The sequence below is a fragment of the Gobio gobio genome, assembly GCF_949357685.1.
Source record: "Gobio gobio genome assembly, chromosome: 17".
Lineage (NCBI taxonomy): Eukaryota > Metazoa > Chordata > Actinopteri > Cypriniformes > Gobionidae > Gobio > Gobio gobio.
Window position 1 is genome coordinate 21,050,153 of NC_137110.1, and position 16,197 is coordinate 21,066,349.

The window sequence follows — 16,197 nt, forward strand, 5'->3', positions numbered from 1 at the left end:
GGTGGCTGATTCATTATTTCAATATCCATAATTGAAAGTGAAAGTCATAATGCTGTTTCAAAGGGACCTCAGTTTGCAGCAACATCTCTAAACTATTATGTCCGTTGCCCTTTCATTAGCTGTGCTGGGTTACTCTGTCTGGTTATGATCCGTAGATATGCTTTTGTTTAAAATCCCATGGATGCGCTAGAAGTATGTCACTGTAATTGAAGTCATACTTTAAAAGCAGCCCAAAAATGCTTTGTTGTATCTCCAAAATGCTTGCGCTCATTCCACAAGACTTATTTTGCTTCAAAGACAGGACGCCCTAGAAGACAATATGTGTCTATGCATAAGTTGACCCCCATCTAATCTATTTCCATGAAAATCTGTCCCTACTTTTAGAGCCCCTCTCTCGGGAACATATGATCCACTAAATGAAGGCATGTGATAACATCAGAACAGCAATATTAGTGTAAACATCTTCCATATGCTATCAGATGCTGGCTTCATCTACGGCCTAGGCTGCTTATTTCACCCTGCATTGTTGCTTTATTGAGGGACAAACCCAATGGAACTGGAAGAGGTAGCATTTGATCATATCGAAGGCTTTGTCAAGACACCCTGAAGGGGGTAGAGCTGTCAGGAGGAGGCAGATTTAGTACATGTGAACCTGCATGTGTCCCCAATTACGCAGATGTAAATGGATGGTTCCAGACCTTGAGCGAGGTGGAGGTGCTGAGGGGGGAATGAAATCTGTAATGAAGCCCAGACTCCCTCGCTCTACGGACCTGTCTGCACTGGACCAAGCCTCCCCTGGTTACCTGCACATTATTATTAATTTTAAACAATGCCACAAATTATTCCAGTCGTATTGGTGGATGGGCAGTAATAGGACCAATATGTTATGGGTTTTGCAGAATGCATGAGGATTTTATAGGCAAGTATCTCAAACTAGTTGTGTAAGGAAATGAGGTAATACGAAAGAGATCTTTCTTTGTGGTGCCTTTTCCTTCTTCATCATTGATTCCCCATTGTCTTGTGTGATTCAGACCTTCACTACCGTTCAAAAGTTTGGGGTCAGTAATGTTTTTGAAAGAATTCTATTATGCTCACCAAGACAACATTTATCCAAAATACAGTAAAAACAGTACTTTTTTGATGTATTACTACAATTTATAACTGTTTAAAACTATATTTTAAAATGTAATTTATTCCTGTGATGGCAAAGCTAAATTTTCACTAGCCATTACTCCAGTCTTCAGTCACATTATCCTTCAGAAATCATTTTAATATGCTAATTTGGTGCTCAAACAACATTTTTTACTATTAGAGTTGTAAACAGTTGTGCTGCTTAATAATTTTGTAGAAACTGTGAGATTTTTTTTCAGTGTTTTTTGATAAATAGAAAGTTGAAAAGAACATCATTTATTTGAAATAGAAAACTTATAACATTAATGTGGCATTATACATGTATTTATTGTTATATAATACTTACAATTTATATGTTTTGCCAGTGACCATTTTTTGGGGTGCTCTTAAAAAGCGTAACATTTACTTTAAAAAAAAATAAAAATAATCTGTGTGCCACCTTTCACGTCACATTAGGGTTTGGACTGTGTGTGTCTTGTGGTACCAATCATCATTTACATTTATTGTGATTCATATAAAAATCTCCAGACCCGAGTGTCCTTGAGCAAAGATGGCACCGAGCAGGTCTCGTGCTTCCGTTGCTAATGTCCCATAGGATTTCCTTTCACCTAGATTTCTTTCCTGCTGTTCAGTCTCTTTAACCTTCTTGTGCTGCAGCTGTATAGTTTTCCCTTGAAGTCAAGTCCTCTGGAGAATCCGCTTAGTTAATGCTTCATTAACATCTACTCTTCACTTGCTGGTAGGCCTCAATGTTCAGTCATGCAGTCTATTCTCTTCACTGCTAGTTCATATTACTATACATTGATTTTATGGTGTGATTTATTATCTTTTTTCTTTTGTCATTTTCTCTGTTCACGTTGAAATGCAAAAGTTTTAAAATATAAGTATGTATAGTCATTCATAAAGCATGCATGAAGAAAATCTGCTAAGAACATTTTAAAGGTGAAATTACATGAATGATTGTGTTAAGTTAAATGGATGGAAAAAGAGATTATATACAAAATAATGAAAACATTTTTACAGTGTGCATAAGCTCATACACACACCCATGACTCATCGCTCATCACTCTGGCTGTTTACAGCCCAGTGTCTAACCAGATCCAGGCTTCACCCCACATCCTCACTCATTGTTCTTCGTTCAATGTTCACCCCATTAAAACACATGCATGCAAAGTTCTATAGTGTTCCAGTCAAAATTCATTTATACACTGTATATGACAAATAGCTACAGACATGCATGTATAAGTCATGATCCAAATCTTGACAAATATCACAAGGAATTAGTTTTTTAAATATTATTTGTTAAATGTAATATTGTATTAAATTAGCAATACATTTCAGTTTGATTAAATTACATTTTTGTTTACTTATGTGAGTATAAGCTGTTTTGGTATTTGTCCAATGTGAAATTTGAGTCTTGAAGCAAAACTAGTCGAGAAACACTGCTTCACATTATTTCTTCCCCTCACGTTGCCATCACTCACATTAAGCCCTACTTTCTTAAATTGTAGATGAGAGTTTGTTTTTTTATCGATGTAATCTAATTTGTGCTGCATGATACTTTTCTGATGATTATGCTCTGTTGAAAACCACCAAAGAGAGAACTGGATGTGACTGTCAGCGAGTCTCCATCTGGCAATCTACTTTTCTTCAAATAACCAGAGATGTGATTTTCATTAAGACTGGAATACTGACAAATCCTCTGCATTAGGAGGCAACTGCTGAGGAAGAGTCTGCTCCTCAAATGATAGACTCTGATTTCTGATGAAATGTGTGTTTGGCCATAGAATACCAACTGTACTCTTTCCTGGATGCAGATAAAATCAAGGAAGCAATATGTTTTCATTTAGTTTATTGAAAATAAAATAAGTGCATGCTAACAAATTGTTGGGCTACGCATTTCAAAAACGAATGGCCAGTCCGTCTACAAATTGAAAAAAGTAACATTTTGAACAAATTAAAGGTGTGAATTGTAGACATATTGGTAAAGTTCAAAATTATTTCACTCAAACATTAAAATTGTCATCATTTGCTCGCTCTTGTGATGTTCCAAACCTGTATGATTTCCTTTCCTCTGTGGAACACAAAAGATATTTTGAAAAAAGTTCAGTGTTTTTTGGAGCTCTACGTTCTACAAAGTATCTCCTTTTGTGTTCTGCAGAAGAATGAACGTCATACAGGTTTGGATTGACATGAGGGTGAGTAAATGATGACAGAATGATCATTCTCTACAGTGCTATTTCAGTGAATTTAGCCCCTGGTTAAACTAAATTGCAGGTGGCTAGTGAGTAACAGGGTGAGTAAGCTACCGTTCACACACAATGCATTTTTGCATTCCACTGTGCTGATTTTCAATCGTTTATCTATGTAAAAACTGACCATTGCGCTCTCGTCTTGTCTTTTGTAGGGTCTCATGCATGATGTAGGATTCTAAAAATCAAGATCCATCCCCACTGCCCTCTGCCTCACATTTTTAAATGTGAAAACACATTCTGTGTGAAAGACATTTTGCATTGAAATACTGCACGCAATGTACCCCAACTGTTTAGTGAATTCACCCTTTTCTGTGCAGTATTTCTTGATTTTCTTCTCTTATTGAAAGTATAAACTTTCCCCTTGAGATTCATCCGCCAGTTTTACAATAGTACAGCTTATTTCATCAACTTCTCTTCAATTCCTTAACTTGACAGTTTATGCATGCTTCTCCCCGTGTTGTCTTCTTATGAAAGTCTTTGTGGTTTTCCAGAGGAATAATACTCAGCTGGATGTCGCATATAACAGCAGAAATAATGTTATTCTTTAATATAGTGAATCAATCAAAGTCTTTTTAAAACTTCCTCGGAAGACTCCCTTGTTTTTAAATTTTTTAATTTTACTTGACCCAGATGGAATATCCTTTGGTTTTTGGCAAATGTTTGTCCAATTGACCTCAATGCTCTCTATCTGTCTTTGTCACCATCCCTTTCACTTGCTTTTCCTCTCTCGTTCCGTTTCTTTCACATTTACTGTCTTCCTCATTATGTCAGCTAAAGGTTCTTAGGAATTCTGCAGCTTATTTCTCTAACCCTTGAGGGGAGTGGTATCAAGAGACCGTCCGTATGATTGACAGAAGAGAACGCTTGAGGCAGCCAAAGCTGTAGACATCCCTCTGGCACTTTCTCCAGAGCTGGCTAAGCAACAAGAGGAAAACTGGGCTGGAAGAAAAGAGAAAATAATAAATGGCTGCAAGTTTTACTGGAAACATAGATGGTTCTGGCTCGTAATCTGGTTCATCTTGCCGTGACTGTCACACCATTGGGTCAGGTGACAAAGACATAGTATGTGAGTGAGGCTCTTAAGCCCACAGATGTTTTCCATTCCATCTGGGTAGACTTGTGAATAGTGCCGTGCGTCCATTAATGGATCATGTTTAAAGACAAACGGTTTGTATTGATCAATGTCAGAGTGTTTTATGTGATTAGTTTCCCAGTAGTGTTTTTATAGATATGTATCAATGCAGCGGTTCTGGGAACTAACAGCTTCTGCACACACAGACATCCGTTTCCACACGAATATGTCTGGTGCTGATAGGGTAACACATCGCCCATGACTTATCTGTCGTACTTGTCTCCCATTTCCCAGCTGCAAGATTTACCATAAATCAGGGAGATTAACTTTTGCATAAAGGCAAGGAAGTAACCCTTTGGAAAAGTTACAAGCACACGGAAACACCTGTGTGTTGAAGAAATGGACCGAATGATTGATTTTTATTCAATTATGGTTTTGTTTGGCAAAGTAAATGGATCATCTCATCTTTAATTCTCATATTTCAGGTATTACACCTCTTTTGAGGTCAGATTTATGGTCTTGATGATGGACTTAAAGAATGGTGGGCAATGAAAATTGCAATTTTGTGGCTTTTAGTCCAAATTGATTAGCTTTAAAGGTCCCGTTTTTCGTGTTTTTTTGAAGCTTTGATTGTGTTTACAGTGTGCAATATAACATGTGTTCATGTTTCATGTGTAAAAAAACACAGTATTTTTCACACAATTTACTTATCTGTATACCGCTGTTTTCACTGTCCTCAAAACGGCCTGAGAATTTCCTCGTTCTATGAAGTCCCTCCTTCAGAAATACGTAACGAGTTCTGATTGTGCCAGCGGTTCCCGTGTTGTGAATCGACAGCAGCTTAGGGCACGTTGCCCGGGAAGGTCACGCCTCTTACCATAACGGGGAGATGAACGCGCTCAAACTACAGCCCCTGAAGGCCAAACAAAGGTGATTTGACTCCGGGATGAAAATAACAGCGTCTGGACGACATGGCGACAAACGCAACCGAACCGAACGCAACACTTCCTCTTCTCCACGAGGGAGCAACAAGACCACGCTCCCTTTTTCGCGTATTCTTGTGGGCGGAGGTTAGTCGACAAACTGTTCTACTGACGTAATTAAATCAGGAAGTACCAGGATGTAGTCCAAACCGGCCGTTCGCTGTAGGCTTTGAAAGGGAACTTCTGTTAAATAAAATATCTCGCTTGGCATTGAACTTTGAGCTTTATAATTTTACAGGTATTATTTATGCTCTAACAGCAACATTACACACTAACTAAAGTTTGAAAAATGGGATCACGAAGAACAGGACCTTTAAAGCCATTTATGTGACCCTGGACCACAAAACCGTTCATAAGGGTCAATTTTTTAAAATAAATAAGCTTTCCATTGATATATGGTTTGTTGGGATAGGACAATATTTGTCCGAGATACAACTATTTGAAAATCTGGAATCTGAGGGTGTAAAAAAATCGAAATATTAAGAAAATCGCCTTTAAAGTTGTCCAAATGAAGTCCTTAGCAATGCATATTACTACTAATAATAATAAATAAATAAATACATAAAAAAATATATATATATATATATATATATATATATATATATATATATATATATATATATATATATATATATATATATATATATATATATATATATATATATATATATATATATATATAATGGTAGGAAATTTACAAAATATCTTCATGGAACATGATCTTTACTTAATATCCTAATGATTTTTGGCATAAAAGAAAAATCTATAATTTTGACCCATACAGTGTATTGTACAGTACAAATATATCCGTGCAACTAATGTCTGGTTCTGTGGTCCAGGGTCACATATGTGCTGTTTTACTTTTTACGTTTAAAATGTATAGCCTTTCTCTTTTAGCTGAGATACAGTGCCTGATTAGAAATGTTAGAAAATCGTTTTATGGTGTATTTATAATGAAAATTTGTATTTACAGTGTGGTTGTTTTCCCTGTTTATTTCATTTAGCAAACTATCTTAACATCTTAAACCTTAGCTTAGCATTGCACTAACTGGTTTAGAAAAACTGCAAAAAAAGTTATTTGTGTAGCAAAATCCTGGTGGCAAAAAAAGTGTCTTTTGGCGTCCATTCGTACTTTGACTAAATTAGGCCTAATTGTTTTTGGACGCTACAGATAAATTGCAAATATCCCACCATACGAAAGAACATATTTTGAATGGGAATGTTTTGAAACAAATATATGGATATTATATTAAAAAAAAATTATAGTAACAGCAATTACTGTAGCCAATCATGTTTTTTTTTTGCTATGATATAAACTAAAGTCTATTGGCTTTAAAAAAAAATAATTTTTTACAAAATCAGACTTTCTGAATTAATAGGCGGTATGCCAGGAAAGAAAACCATGCTTGTCAAGTCTTTAATAGAAACTCTCATCAATAAGCAGTTCAAGGGTCTAAAGTTTAGTATAAAGTAGCACCAGGTGCAGCATGGGTGCTTGAGTCCTGAATGGGAAGAGCTTGGATGATGAACAGCTCTAAAGCATCATTGGTAGCCCTCAAACACTTTCTCTTGTCAGTGTCATTTTCTGCAATCATCCCTTAGGCAGGAGACAATCACTGCTTTTAAACGGTTTAAGATGCTCCACGATTCTCGTCCAACTGGCATGCTTTGTTCATTACACTTCTCCCTATTATTTCTATCAAGCTTAGGGAAAGACTGAGGAAAGCGTTTGGAAATTCTGATCATGAGGATTTGGATCAAACCCTGGGCCTCCTGTGATGTTTAAACGGCCACGACATTTTAAATTGTCTCACAATAACCAATTCTTATCCTTCTCAAATGCTCCTTGTACTGAGGTTACCATGTTGTGAGTTGCATATCTTGTGTAATGCTGACAGGCTCTCGCAGTGCTGTTACCGATTGCATGGTACATGCCTTTCTCCCTTCACCTGAGACTGTGTCCAGATTCTGATAATGCGAGAGGAGCCTGTTCCACTCCAGTGAAGGATTTCAGCATGTTGTCAGTCTGGCATCGGGAGATCGCTTTCTCCTGCCTGTCAGCAGAAAACAAATGACTTCTACAGTAGGTGGTAACCAGCAGAGCGCATTCCGAAATGCTCCTGCGAGATCTCAGGGTGACCCGATATGCCCAGAGATTGCGTTTTGTGAGTACACGGGTCATTAAATGGTAAAGCAATATCATGTATGTGACGTGTTGCACGTCTGACCAAACATCACTCTGGGCCCCTGAAATTAGACCGTATGTAAACGATGCGCCGGCTTTGAAGTGGTCCGGGTGCTTTCAGGAATATGCTAATCTACCCCTTGATCTTGATTGCTTGGGATGTCCCGATATAATATCTATCAGCCTGTGTGCTGCACTGCTGTTTCAGCAACACATTAGCCTGCGCTGAGGAAGCTGCTTTGAAACTGTAGCTTGCCAAGATATAAGCTACTCATAATTTAAAGTAGTTCAGCTACAGCCAACGTACACTCTGAAAAAGTAGCTGGCTACACTACAAGCTACTAATAAAACGCTTTTTTCATTCTTTTATTCAGCAAGCACACATTAAATTACTCAAAAGAGACAGTAAAGGCATTTATAATGTTACAATAGATTTCTATTTCAAATTCTATTAATTAAAGTCTATTAATCTATTAATCAAAAAAGCTTTTGTGTGTGTGCGTGTGTGTGTGTGTGAGAGAGAGAGAGAGAGTATGTAAATTATATTGTATTCTTTACATTATACATAATTACATTAATCTAATTATATATATATATACAAAATAAAAGTTTGTGTTTACATAATATATGTGTGTGTGTACTCTGTTAATTATTATTTATATATAAATACACACACAAGCATGTATATATTTAAGAAAAAAATATTATTTTTATATTTAAAAAATTTATATTTATATATATTATAGATTATATAAATGTATATACATTATATACATGCAAATATTTCTTAAATATATACATGAATGTGTGTGTATTTATATATAAATAATAATTAACAGAGTACACACACATATTATGTAAACACAAACTTTTATTTTGGATGTGATTAATCGCGATTAAGCTTTTGACAGCCCTAATATATATATATATATATATATATATATATATATATATATATATATATATATATATATATATATTTTATATATATATATATTTTATATATATATATATATATATATATATATATATATATATATATATATATATATATATATATATATAGTAGTTAGATTTAATAAAAGTATAGATAATTATTTTTATATGTATGTAGCCTTGATGCCAGCCGAACTTAGCCCAGCCCTCAACATTTGAGGTCGGGAAGTTCGGTCTGGACTTGATCCGTTGTAGAGCAACAATGCTCGAACCAGAGCTGTTCAGACCAATCAAATTGTCAGGACTGGCTTTATACGATGATGGACAGATGCTCAACAGTAACGTAATCATGCACGTCACCAAAGAGCGTTTGGGTTGAATTCGTTCTAATCCTAAACGGAGAACTATTTCTCTCAAAAATGATGATCGTGTTGGCAAGAACTCTGTGTATCCTTAAATTATTTTTTACAACACCGCCAAAGATCGTTTACACTCCTCTTCTTCTTCTTCTACTTCTTCCAGCGTGTGTGCAGTTGAGTTCTGTTGACAACTATGCGTTGCTCCGTTGCTCTGATTGGTTGTAGGTCTATCCAATTGAGTGCAGAGGCATTTTCTTTCCTGGTTTGGTTGAAACACGCATCATAATCACAGCCCAATGGAGCAGTATTAGACTCATATTCTGACTAGAATCTGAGTATGATGATGTCAGGCTAGTATATATGATTTATGTCATATAATTTATAATTTAATAGCTGTGTTATGATCAGTTTTTATTTTACTCTATATACAAAAAATATCAATTCAGCTTAATTTATATAACTGTTAAAAACATGTATTACTATTAATTAGACATTCCAATAAATGTATTACAATTAAATATTCCACTGAAAAAATTATGTAAAATAAGGGACTCGAATTGGTTTGATTTTGTTTAGTTTTTTATACAAACCACCCAAAAAATCTGATTCAGTATTATTAATCGCACATTCCAGTGTTACATATGAGATAGAGGACCATTTACAAGAGTTTGTACTCCCTCAAGCTTGGCAATGTAGAAAAAACGATGTAGTATATGTTTTCACTATACACCGCTAGTCACTGGAAGCTTATTATTTTGAAAACAGCCAGACTTTTTGAATGGGGAATATGTTTTCAGACATGCTACTCTTTTGTCGTGGTGCATAGTATGGAAGTAGGTATATTCGGAGGCAGCGTTCATCTTTGTACTAACATTGCCAGAAATGTAAAAAAAAATATTGTTATTACAAAATCTCTCAGTAGTGCTTTTTCACAAAAATGCTGCTTAAAGCAGTTTAGAGCTGATGTCCATTATTTACAGCTAAGTACTTTCACCCTGGGGCTAATGCTAGCACATTCCCTTAGCTCTCAGGAGGGGTGCCCAGCGGTGGGCCTGGCTGTTGTCTTGCTAAGGAGAGCTAACCGGAGGAGAGGACTACCTTTCAGCTGCATCAGAGGCTTTGTTCTGCTCTGGTGTTTGTTGTGCTAATGGGAAAGGTCCTTGTATTACAGCATCCATGACCAGCGCTCACCCTGGTTCATTGCCCAGTCTCCAGCCTGTCTACGCCTGGTCTATACCGGACCATCTGGGTCCCTGGAGCCCGAACAGGGTTATCACATTACAGCTTGGTTTCCTGAGACAGGACGGTGGGGTAGGTGGTGGCGGATTCGGGGATGGCTTGGTTCCTGTTCCCTGTAGTGCATTCAGGTGGAGTCTTGCTGATCCTTTTATTTGGACCAGGTGACACCTGAGAAGGTGAAACGACCATGTTCTTCTACCAAGGATCTTCTCCGTCTCTTTCTCTCTCAGATTTACTCTCCTGTCTGAGGTGGGTGTTTGCTCCAGGGTTGTGACAGTAGAGGAAACACCTAGCCAAGACAAACACTAGCATTTGGGCTGGGCTCAGTGCCCACATCCAAACACAAGAGTTTATGGTCGGAATCATCAGCCTGGGCTTTCCCCTCACATTCTCCCTATCATTAAAAAGCTTTATTGTCTCTGACCTAGCTAGCTTCACATTTTCCATTCACATACAAGTGCCGACATAATTATGCTAATAATTCATTAAGGTCGACAGGCAGTGTTCGAACCCAGGAAGATCAGGCAACTCTGTAACGACACAGCCAGCTGTTCATTGTATTTAATTCCTTGAAGGGGAACTTACAATTATATAGTGACAGAGTGATTATGACCTCATTATTTATTAGAGATTAAGACTTTGTTCATTTCTGAACTTTCTGATGTCAATAGTGCCTTTGTGTCACTTTGGTTTATCTATCTATCTATCTGTCTGTCTGTCTGTCGGTCTCTCTGTCTGTCAACTCACTTACCTGTTATGCCTTAAATACCTCGATAAGCTGGTTCAGGTGTGTTTGTTTAGGGTTGTTTAGGAGCAGGTTTGGAGACCCCTGCACTATATAATTGTATTTTATGGGATGCAGTACTTGGGATCAGCTCAGTTTATTGCATTGTTCAAAAATGTGATGAGGAATTATAGTATAACACGACTTGCATAAATAAAAAAGCCATAATTTCGGGTTTAGGACACAAATCATACAATCATATTTTATTGCATGGTTGTATACTTCATTTTACATGGTTGTAAACTCAATTGTAGGCATCTTTCCCATATGCACAAAACCAGATCATTGGCACCTGTCCGAGGTCAGGTCTCCCCTTATAAGGAGATTAAGGAGAATACGTTTTCTCTATGATTGCTGAGAGATCTTGTACATTCATATTTTTGCCTTTTATTTAATATCTATTATTTAATATATTTTCCAAAGTGTAAGAGCCTTATCTATTGTATGTAAAATAGGGAAGAATAGTGGGAATCTGTATTTATCTTTGAAATCAAATGCAATAAGTGGAGAGAAAGAATATAAGCTAGAGACTGGACTAAAAAGCTGCAACCGTTATGTTCTTTCAGATGCATGTACTTATTGTATACTGTACCAGGCTTTCCTGTTCCTCCTTGCTTGATTTTTCAGGTGTACTGCTTTCCTTTAAGGTCATAATTAACAAATGTTCCCAATTAAAGTTTCCTTTGTTGTTTGGCAACATTAGAAAGGTAATCTGCAAATTACACTGCAATTTGCCTAATATTTCATGATTAGCTAATGATGGGTAGCTTGCAGATGTGGACTGCAGTAAAACTGCATTTCATCTGTTTTGTTATATTCAGCTGACCTGCATCCCACCAGTTGAAATGTATTATAAATGGGGCTGTCATTTGAAAAAAAAAAAAAAAGAATCAGTATGGACATACTGATTAGCTCCCAGATTAAAATAATTACAAAACATTTTTGTGGCAGATGGCTAATAGACATTGAATTTGTTGAATAGACATTACAAGTGGTTTTAGTGTGTGTGTGTGTGTGTGTGTGTGTGTGTGTGTGTGTGTGTGTGTGTGTGTGTGTGTGTGTGTGTGTGTGTGTGTGTGTGTGTGTGTGTGTGTGTGTGTGTGTGTGTGTGTGTGTGTGTGTGTGTGTGTGTGTGTGTGTTTGGTGATATAGTGTTTGTCATGTTAAAAATGAATATACCATAAAATGCTACTGAAATATGACACTTGTGAAATATATTTAGATGATCCTAATTTGAGGCCACACTTGGATCACTCAGATGAAAGTGACAGGTCATGCCATAATGAGTAATGGTCAGAATGTAATGAGCAGATGAAGTGACCCGTCATAGATACATCACTAATGAGTGTAATTTGCCGTTGTGGTCAATGTCATCATGGAGGGGCATTAAACCACCTGCCCCTGCAGCTGCTGGTTTCAACTCCAGCAACTGTAGCATGTGGTGGTTTGTGTGTGTGTGCGCGCACGTGCGTGTGTGTATCAGCAGCTCATTAAAGTGGCATGTTTTCTAACACCAGGCGTATTTAACATTAAATTAACACCTAGTTAACATAATAACACCTCTATGTTCACACTTTGACACTTGTCTATCTATTTCTTTCACCCTTTCACTTTCTAGCTGTGAGATTTGTCTATTTATTTCACACCACCACTAGAGGTCTGGTTAAAAAAAAAAAAAACCTTGGGAACTTCCTCGCTGCCTACATGTCCGGCTGCCTTCTAAGACAGCATCCTATCCATCATGGAACCTCATAAGTGACCAATTTGGTACGCTGTACACAGGCAGCAAATTTAGCAGACTGAGAAATTGATGTTAGCATGTTGTTAAGATTCACATTCAAGTGGATTTTTGGCATGGTAAAAAGCTTTTACATTGCCAAAGCATTGGTAACATTAAATAAATATTAAATAATCAAAATGTGTAATGTAATTATGCTAAACTTTTTACTTTTTAATTGAATGTAATGTAATTCAATTTAATTTAAATGTATTTATTTATTTATTTCACTGAGCTTGTCACTATGTATTCTGGGATCCTCAGAGACAGGCCTACTTTTTTAGGAACAGTCATTGTCGATAGACCCAACCATAATGCCATAAAATGTTGCCTCCTTAGGTAGTTCACTCGAAACAGCAGTATGGTATATATTTTTAACTGTGTATTACAATTAGGAATGATAATTTCTGAATGGAAGCACACCTTTCTGTTTCTGGCGTTAATGGAACCAGGTGGAACGAGAAGTCCACAAAGAATGCCCCCCCCCCCTCACTTGTAGTTCCAGCAGAGCTCAGAGACACTGGAGATTTATCCTCAGATGTGAGCCCAGTTAGCAGGGAGTCTGTGTGATCCATTACCACAGCTCTACTTTACATAGGGATGCACTCATGCACAGACGCAAATGCATACACAGTGTGAGCATTTATTTGCTTTGGTGACCGAAGTCTTTGTCTTCAAGGTTGTAAGAGTGTATGTGCACTGTTTTAGAGTTTACTTAAGCTTATGCTGTCTGTCAGTCAGTCAGACCAAACTGCTTTTTAAAGCAACTCAGTCAGTTTACTCAGCAGCCATCTTGGAAAACGATTTTCTGGCCTTGTAAGTACAGCTTTTATCTACATTAATGAGGAAAAACGTGACTATATCTTACTAAAATAGTTCAAACCAGGCTAAAATAGCACTCAAATCAGGCTAAAGAAAAATGTTCAGGTTAGTCAAGCTTATTTTTTAAATTGGTCAAGCTAGCAAAGAAGATAATAAACAAATGCCATTTAGTAAGGATTGTTAAGACCTAGCGATGACTTTAGTGGGAAGGTATAATTGCCGCTTTTCACTGAAAAGTGAGATCACATTGTTTATTAGTTGTTTCACTTGGCAGCCATATTGGTAATGTTCCAGGGTGGTTATTTTCTACCCTTGTGAAAAAGAAGTGCACATAATTGTATTGAATGTGCACTTAGTGTACTGCAAATCTATAATATATATATTAGTATAATATAAATATATATATTAAAACTAATTGGAGATAATATAATATGAATGAAATAAAAGGCCACTTAAGTGCACTTACAGAGAGTACACTTTCTTTTAACACACGTTGGTAACACTTTATTTCACTTTAGACATTCTGCTAACTATAAGTAACTTTGCGACTACATGTCAACTACCAGTCATTGGAGCCTTAGTAGACTGTATACTTAATTTCTACTTTATTTTGATGGTCCCCTAACCCTAACTTTGCAAGTACATGTCAACTTATTGTACTAACCCTAACAGTCTACTAATACTCTAATGAGAGTTATTCAGAGTTAGACATATAATTGCAAATTAATAGTTAGTTAGCATGTAGTTGCAAAGTACACTTTTTTGTATATGTTGACTAACCTACTAAATCATGTGTAAAGTATTGGATTATAATTTGAACTGTTATTTGATATTACATTGAAAGTTTAAATGTACAGGGGCAGACTGGCCATCTGGAGCACCGCGAGTTTTCCCAGTGGGCCGCTGTACAATGTGGGCTGGCCCGTTGCTACAAAAAATATACATATAGAATGAATTATAGTAAATTTACGTAGCCTATCCTTCCGTCAGCCCAGACGTATGGCCTGTGCGGCCCACTTGAGTCAAAAATTCCAATCTATTTAGCATGCTCAGGCTAAAAGCGCTCGTCTGTGTCAAAATGTTTGAAGTAGCCATTCAATTCAATCATTCTTTTTTTAATCATTTATTTAGTCTTGCTACTTTTTAGACTGTCTCTGTTTAACCACACGAACAGAAGGGAGAAAAATGCCCGTACATTCCTGGAGCACCTTGGACCTCTGTTCGGACTCTGTACTGCCCTAGTCCATTGTTTATTGTGTTCTGTAGTAAAATGTCTGACTCAAAGGGGGCCATTGTAAGACGAGCATCACTAACGCTGAACCTGTCAACACTTGCCCATTTTGTGCTGCTACACTATAATAAAATGTTCTTTGTACAGTAACAAGTCTGTAATCTTCATATATTAGAGGCAGGTTTACCTGCACGCTCCTGAACACACACAGAGCACTAATAGCAACATCACCGTCTCTTTAATTTCACATTCTTGTTGTATGTTTTATTATTGCTCTCACAAAAGTGAATCCTGAACTGAAACCAGATTTATCAAAAAAATGGCTAGCAATGTTTCGAATAGTTTAAAATGCTTTATCAGTTAACCTAAAAACTGTACTTCATGTCTTAAAATTGTAATTAAATAAGGGATAATGTACATTTTAAGTAAATTAACCCACAGAGCAGAGAAGTCTTGACTTGTATCGTCCTAAATTACTTTATTTAGCAAGAATGACTGGCTCACTATACATTATCCCACTTATTACATGGTACATGTACTTTGACAAGAAATTGAATTATTTTAGTAAGTGAGAAGAAAAAGAGCTGTGGAGGAAAATTAGCTGACAGTGTGAAAATATACAGTTTAACAGACATGACACAAAAATATCTGACCACACGCCACTCATGAGCCATGCAATAAGTAAGGGATAATGTACATATAACTGGTTGTTAATGCAGAATAAACCTAGACAGAGTGATCAGGGCTAGGTCTTCTGTCACTCTGAAGGGGTTTATTCTGCAATAACAACCGTCTGGATGTACATTATCCTGCTTATTACACGGCTACTTGCCACATAAGTAAATAATTAGACACAAAATATTGACTTGCTTCCAAAGCTTCCATGAAGAAAGTAGTTGCTAGCAAGCGACAAGTTCAAACTAGACTGACATTTAAGGGATATGGTACAGTCATATCTCTTATTACACGGTATTTCACCACATAAATAATTATAGGAATAAGAGATATTGATTTGAGATGAAACCGTTTTAAAATCGTACCTGTTTGTTATCTTATAATCCATTACAAAAATCCTTTATTATAATTCATTGTACAAAAAAATTCTTGCAAAATGTCAGCAGCTGCGTTTAAATGAAACAAGAGAGCAAGTCTGCGATACCCGGGTGCCATAATTAAATAATTGTACACAAAATATTAATTTGAGTTTTAATATTTTATTATCTCCCCAAACTCAAAACTTCCACAAAGAAAAAACATTCCTAGCAAGTGTAAAGCGCAGACTTCAGTGACCAGGATGAGCCTGTGTCTTCAGTGTTAACTGGTTGTTATCGGGGAATAACATACAACTGGATGACATGATTGACCAATCAGAATCAAGCATTCCACAGAACCATGTAATTCCTGGTTATAATGCAATAACTGG

General features: G+C 36.6%; 1 protein-coding gene across 1 annotated transcript in view; it reads left to right on the top strand.

Annotated features, from left to right (window-relative positions):
- The window catches only part of ror1 (receptor tyrosine kinase-like orphan receptor 1), a 136,637-nt gene that overhangs the window by 74,099 nt on the left and 46,341 nt on the right, over nucleotides 1-16,197 (top strand). The window lies entirely within an intron of this gene.